At 30.6% G+C, this 7,238-nt stretch overlaps 1 pseudogene; it reads left to right on the top strand.

Annotated features, from left to right (window-relative positions):
* The first annotated feature begins 2,156 nt into the window (after positions 1-2,156).
* Positions 2,157-7,238, top strand: part of LOC124095148 (la-related protein 4B-like) — a 182,182-nt pseudogene continuing 177,100 nt past the window's right edge.

Below are 7,238 nucleotides of genomic sequence, written 5' to 3'. Positions count from 1 at the left end.
ATGCCACATTTTTTTTTATCCATTCATCTATTGAAGGGCATCTAGGTTGGTTCCACAGTCTAGCTATTTTGAATTGTGCTGCTATGAACATCGATGTAGCTGTATCCCTATAATACGTTCTTTTAAGGTCTTTGGGGAATAGTCCAAGAAGGGGAAAACCTGGGTCAAATGGTGGTTCCATTCCTAGCTTTCCAAGGAATCTCCATACTGCTTTCCAAATTGGCCGCACCAATTTGCAGTCCCACCAGCAATGTACAAGTGTACCCTTTTCCCCACATCCTCGCCAGCACTTGTTATTTGACTTCATAATGGCTGCCATATACCCTGTTCATGGATAGGCAGAACTAACATTATCAAAATGGCGATATTACCAAAAGTTCTCTATAGGTTTAATGCAATGCCAATCAAAATCCCAAAGGCATTTCTTGTAGAAAGAGATAAAGCAATCATGAAATTCATCTGGAAAAATAAAAGACCTAGAATAGCAAAAGCAATTCTAAGCAGGAAGAGTGAAACAGGGGGTATAGCGATAGCAGACTTCAAACTATACTACAGAGCAATAGTAACAAAAAAGCATGGTACTGGTACCAAAACAGGGGGGTGGACCAATGGTACAGAATAATAACTCTTTTCTTTCACTACTTCAAAATATTGTGCCATTTTTTGAGGGCATACATGATTTCAGATAAGTAATATGCTGTCACCTGAATAAAAGATCTCTACAGGTAATGTATCTTTCTGTCTGCTTTTATAGATTTCTTTTAATTTTCAAAAGTTTAATAATCTTTGTCCTGTTACTGTATTGAATTCTAAATGAAAATTTAAACAGAATTTTCCATGGTAAAATGTGTATATAGAGAGTTGTGGTCACTGTTCTTCTTTACTTGGAGAAAATCTAACCAATATATACAACACGTTTTTTTGTTGCTGTTTGTTTTTGAAACAGATTGACACATAAGTTTACTAATATAAGAGATTATGTAAATGAATTGAGACAATCAAATGCTAATTCTTTGTATTTAAGAGAAAATTTAATTTACCTAAATTATTTAGTATATTATGTGAGTATATATTAATTTCAATCAAAATCACAGAGTTTATTATAAAGTAATAGTAAATGAGACAATACAACCTGGAAAAAAGATCAATGGTAGAGGAAACAAAAACCAAACTAAAGACACTCAGAAGTAATTGTGATAAAGCCAGAACACTTCAAATTTCTAATAAAAATATGACTATTTAATAAACATTGCTGATAGAATGATTCATGAACAAAAATATTTATATAACTACATTACACTGTATAAAATCAATTACAATTCATTAATGACATAATTATAAAAACATTTAATAGCTTCAAAAATATTAGTAATTAATGTCAGGCCTCAAAATAAGATTTTTAAGTAAAAATATGCTAAAATAAGATTTTTAAGGTAAAAATATCCTCAAGTAGTCTCCTCAATATCCTAAAATATTCATATTCATTCGATGATTATTTTTAATTGATACACTTTTATGTGTTGATATCTAGGGCTTTTTTGTATTGATAACTATTTTTAAAAAAATTCTATTAAGTGAAAGAATAATTCTAGTATTAAATATAGCTATTTTCAATTCACATGATGAAAAGAATTATTTCTGGAATATAAGCACAGTACAAATATGCTAAAAATTTTTAAAAATGGAAAAAAATTTGAACACAAAGAAATATCTAATGAAACGGATAAAAACTTAAAATTTTATCTCATTAGTATTTGGGTAAATGTAAATACTGTACCTTATTATCACTTCATAATCACAGTCATGATAACTTGTAAGAACTCTGATGTCAGTGTTGCTGACGAATTGGAATAACAGCCACTTTTATTTCCTGGAAATTCAAATGTAAAACATCCTAATGCATTTGTAAAATGATTTGGTGTTATTTATATTAAAGATTCATAATTCAGCAATTTCACTTCTGGCATATATAATATATGAATCCTTGTACTTTTTGACCAGGAATTATTTATTAGAATACTTGTAACATGGAATAACACACAACAATCCAAATTTCCATCAATAATAGAATGCACTATTTATATACCATAAATATTATGCAATCTCAATTATATACATATGGAAGCAATTATTATCAAGAAGAATGAGTCGAAACCATGTTGAACACAAAGTAAGTCATCAAAATATACAACTAATATGGTCACACTTGATAGGATCAAAACTATAACTAACATATATGTCATATGAGTATAAAGAAATAGAGATGTGTTATACTCATGAGCAAGAATGTTGATGAGTGGAAGCAGCACATAGGTAGTTAATAAGATTCAGGTATGAGCCCATTTATTCTGTATTACAGACAAAATTAAACATGAGGGACACAAAAATTATGATTGCACAGGCGTTTTAAAAAGCACAGTGGTGTGTTTCAGAAAATGTCCTGCTGGTATTATATTTGTTAGAAGCTGATTTATGGAAAATTACTGATTTATTTTTATTAGATTATTTAATAAAAACGTACCCCTATAATCTGTCAAAAACATCTACTTTTAATAAATGTTATAGAGATCAGATGAAATAAGTTTTTTTCCACCAATTTTGGGAATAAAATTTCTAACTCTTTTGGCTTTGCTTACACATTCTTTCAATGTTTAAAGTTCTACACCATATATACTTATATATTTTTAGCATCAAACTTAATTAACCTATTATTACTAGTGATGTAAGTGTTGGATGAAAATGGAGCTAATTTTTTTTGTTGTTGTTAAAAGTAGGACAGGTGGAAAAATAATTTTTAAAAAAATCTCAGTGGCTCTCATTCTTTTTATGAGTGCATATTAATTATACAGTAAACTGGGTTTTATGATGATATATTACTATGCACATGTAACATTATTTGATCCATTTCACTTCCTACTACCTCCCTTTACTTTCCCTAGCCAATCTTCTTCCTCTACACTGTCTCACTACTTTTCGTCCTTTTTTACCCTTTATATTTTTTAATGTATTTTACATTTTTCCTTTATTTCTTTTCACCTTTTCTATTTTCCACAAGGGAGAGAAAACATGATTCTCGTCTTTTTGACTATTCTTACTCTTGTCTCTTATTCTTATCATGATTTATTTCAGTCGAGGTTTTAATATTGATTAGAAAAACCAACAGAAGGGGCTCTTCCATGATGGATCCAATTGTAGAAAGTTATGTACAAAATGATCTTTCCCTCAGATTTGTTTTCAATATGTGACAAAATTAATTTTGAATTTATTTAAAATGCCTTCATATAAAAATGTATAAGGAGTACTCAATGTGACGCCATTTAATCATTTCTGTCTTGTGTGAAAGTAAATATAATTCAAAATCATAAGTAAAAGTTTGAAAAAACAATTTCAAATGTACATATAAAAAAATAAGGGATATTATATTAAGAGATACGAAAGACTGATGTAATGACCTCCACGGTTTCATGTATGTTGAATTGAAAGAGAATAATTGAATATCAAACCAAAAAATGACACATTGCCATTTTGGTTCCCACACTAATGATCATACAGATATGATTTATGACTTTGTGAAAAATTAAAATATCCTTGGAGAGAGCAGGATATTCATGTTGACCACAGATATTCTCATTTCATAAGTCTGAATGATGTACCCACTGTTTTGTACTTGACAAAATATCTAGAACTTCTCATGTAGCTATAATTTACTCTCCAGATGTAATTGTGGTAAAACTTTGGTAACATAAAATGGATTTTTAAGTCATAAATTTTTTTATAAAACTGAAATTTGAATATTTATTTGAGATCTTAGTCCAATTATAAGTTCTCTGAATAACTGTACAGTAAATATATAAGATGCTTTTGATTCTTCTAATAAGGGAAAGTGACAACAAGAAAAGGCAAGATGGTTAATTGCTATTTGGAAGAAATATAAATATTCTATAGAGGTAGAAAATAACTTCCAAATAAGAGATCCATCAAACAGAACATTTCCACATTTTAAGTTTCACTGAGTCAGCTCACAAACATTTTTGGAGAGAAAAATGCTCTCTTAGCTGAAGAAACAAAGGTGAGTACCGTAATTTCTGAATATTGGTTATAGGGCAAGATATTAAGTATATAAGAAAATCTCTATTTCATTAGTTAGAAAATAAAGTAATACAAATAACAAATACACTTCAAATATTAAAATCCTGAAAGAAGCATTTCAGAAATTGTTTTGCTCAACCTGAGTATCTCTTGAAAACTTTGCCACGCTTCTCTTTGTGTAGGTGTATATTTGCAAAATGCAAGTCCCTTTCAGTAATGAAAGGAGGAGGAAGCAACAGTTACAAAATCCAGAACCTGAATCCTAATTGAAAGAGACACTGAATAAAATTTATATTTAAAATGCACACAGATTTCAATGATTAGACTTCAGATCTCAAACACAGGCCTAATACCAACTTTGTTCCACATTCAAAACTTTAGTGTCTGGATACTCTAAAGATGAGGGTCAGTGAGTGGATTTAATATGGCTTAAAATGCCCTCAATGAACCATTGATCTCTGCACTAACTTCCAAATCTTCTTCATGTATTTTTAGTCTTAGTTTCTTATAGCCTTTACTCATTCTTTTTCTTTTATCAAAATAATTTCCAAACTCTCAGTAAACTCATTCACATCGTTCAGATCCAAGGTCAAATATCACCTACCTGGGCATTTGAGAGTATCATCTGAGAATATGTTGGATCTTTCTAATACCCCTGTCAGAGCACCCTGTGCTCACTTCATAACACTGATCAAAGTTAGTAGTAATAGGAAGAGTAATAAATTTACATCTCTCTATGTGTGTGTGTGTGTGTGTGTGTGTGTGTGTGTATATATATATATATATATATATATATATATATATATATATATATATATTTGTTACTGTGACTTTAATGTTTAAAAAAAAAAAAAAAAAAAAAGAAAGAGACACTGAAAACTGAACTCAGAGAGAGACCACAAGAATTCACCCATTTCAAACAAAGAGCGGTTGGAAAGCAGGAAAATCGAAATAAAAGTTAGAAAATTTACAACCACAAACCACAAGTTACCTCCCTGAGTATAAAACAATCTTAGATTCAACAATTCTGGAGGCTAGGGGCTGTTTTCAGTTGTTCCTCTTGGTTGTTAGTAAGCCGGTTGCTTACTATTATTTATTAAAAGGTAAACAAAAAGCCTTCTCTCTAGGGGACTTCTTTTCTTCCAAGAATTGCCACAGGTAAAGTCTGATCATATACTATCACTCAGTAACTCATCTCAAAAGAGGGAAACGAGGGTCTGGACAGGAGAGCTGGCAGAAACAACAATATGAAAAATGACTGTGGAATCTAATATTAGATACAGAATAGGACGCATGCACAGGCATGTGTATACACCCACACACATTTGAGAAGCTCACTTGTGTGCCAAGGTAAGTAATGTGGAAGAAAATGTTTACAGAACCGAAAATGAAACTGGAAATAATAACTCACAGTGGAGTATTGTTTCTTGTGGAGCCCTTTCCTTTTGATGTGTATACCAGGTACCATTCTTCACCCAGCTTTCCTCTCTCTTCATATTTCTTCCTCATTGAAATTTCAGGAAAATGCTGATATAAAAGTACCATAGAATGATGCTACTGTGCCCAGAATCTTACCTCATAATGCCTCCAATACATTAAGAAAATCAGTTTTTTCTTATACACTAAGGACTCATCATTAAATTTAGGAAAATAAATGTTTTACACTTGTAGAATTCAAATATTTTAAACAGATTACTAAATATGATGAATGGGCTAAGGGTTTTTGCTTTTTTTGTGTCATCACAGCTATTTTTAAAAGGGGGCCTATGTTTTCATCATTGCAACCTGTACTTTGGGCAAGCTATGATCACAGATGAGTATTTGGAAAGTCATTTGATGTATGCCATGAAACTTGGAAGAACATATGCAGATATAAATTCTAGAAATTCTCTTCAGGAAGACATTTAAGGTCTCAAAAACATAGTCTAGAACATCAAATATGTTTGCAAAAATTGATGTGATATCCTGGAACCAACATGTGAAGGGTTAACTGAAGGATTAAAAAGTGATTGTTCTAGTTTTTTCAAATGTACACTTGATCTGCACTTTCTCCAAGAGAAATTTTTAGATTACTTGGAAGGTGTCATTTAAATCAAACAATAACAACAACAACAAAAAAAACCCTAAAATTTTTCAATTTGTATACATTTTTATTTGAGATAAATACCAGAGCATATTAAATTTCTCCTTGAGGGAATTGCTTTTTCATTTTTATTTTTTAATCCATTATTTTTTATTTATACCTACTTTTCTTCTGATATAATGATCATTGTTTTTTAAAGTCTTCTAATTACTTTTTACTGTTACTTTGTTTTGTATACATATTTGGGTATGTATTATGCACACATGTACAGTTTGTGTATTTGTATTTGTGTGCTTTATGGATGCTATACATGTATAGATGTTATGGGTGAGACATATTTGAATGTGGATATGTACACACTGGAGTATATAATGTATGACTATGTGTCTGACATTTATATAGGTATGTACGTTTTACATATGCATGCTTTGGCATAAATGTGTATGGGTTCATTTGTACATATATGCATGTGTATTTCTGAATATGTGGTGTTTGTGTGTGCACTAGTGTATTTTGTTTGTGGTCATTTTGTGCTTTCTTTTGATTTTACTGGTTCCGGTTGATTTGATTCATCATATTGCTTTGTAATGAATATATGTCTCAACTTTTAATTTGGAAACTTTGCTTCTAAACAGCATTTAATATATTTTATTGCAGAAATGTCCTTCTTTGTGATAGCTAACTCTGCTTTCTCAAAAGAAACCATTCTTTTTAATATTCTTGAAGATATGAATTACACATTTTCTATGTTCCTGACCTGCTCTAAACAATAAATTCAGTTCAAAGAGTTAGTTCTTCAATACTTTAGGGTAGTCCTCTTATATATCTTTCAACAGATCATATCTTTCTGGTTTCTTTTTCCAGTTTTACTGCCTTTGTTTTCTGCCATTTATGTACTTTGCTCTGCTAAGGAAAATTATCACCAAATATACATATATTTCCTCCTCAATGGGCTCTCTATAACGTTTTCAATCTATTGGTATTAGCAGAATTTCATTCTCATTCTTTACTAAAACCTTCCCACAGTGTTGCTGTATCACTTGAAAACAGTGTTAGTTTGTTGTCT

Source organism: Marmota monax, unplaced genomic scaffold (assembly GCF_021218885.2).
Source record: "Marmota monax isolate L192 unplaced genomic scaffold, Marmota_monax_Labrador192_F-V1.1 WCK01_AAM20220418_F8-fsc00043, whole genome shotgun sequence".
Taxonomy (NCBI): Eukaryota; Metazoa; Chordata; class Mammalia; order Rodentia; family Sciuridae; genus Marmota; species Marmota monax.
Note: the sequence above shows the minus strand (reverse complement) of the source record. Positions and strands in the feature narration are given on the sequence as shown.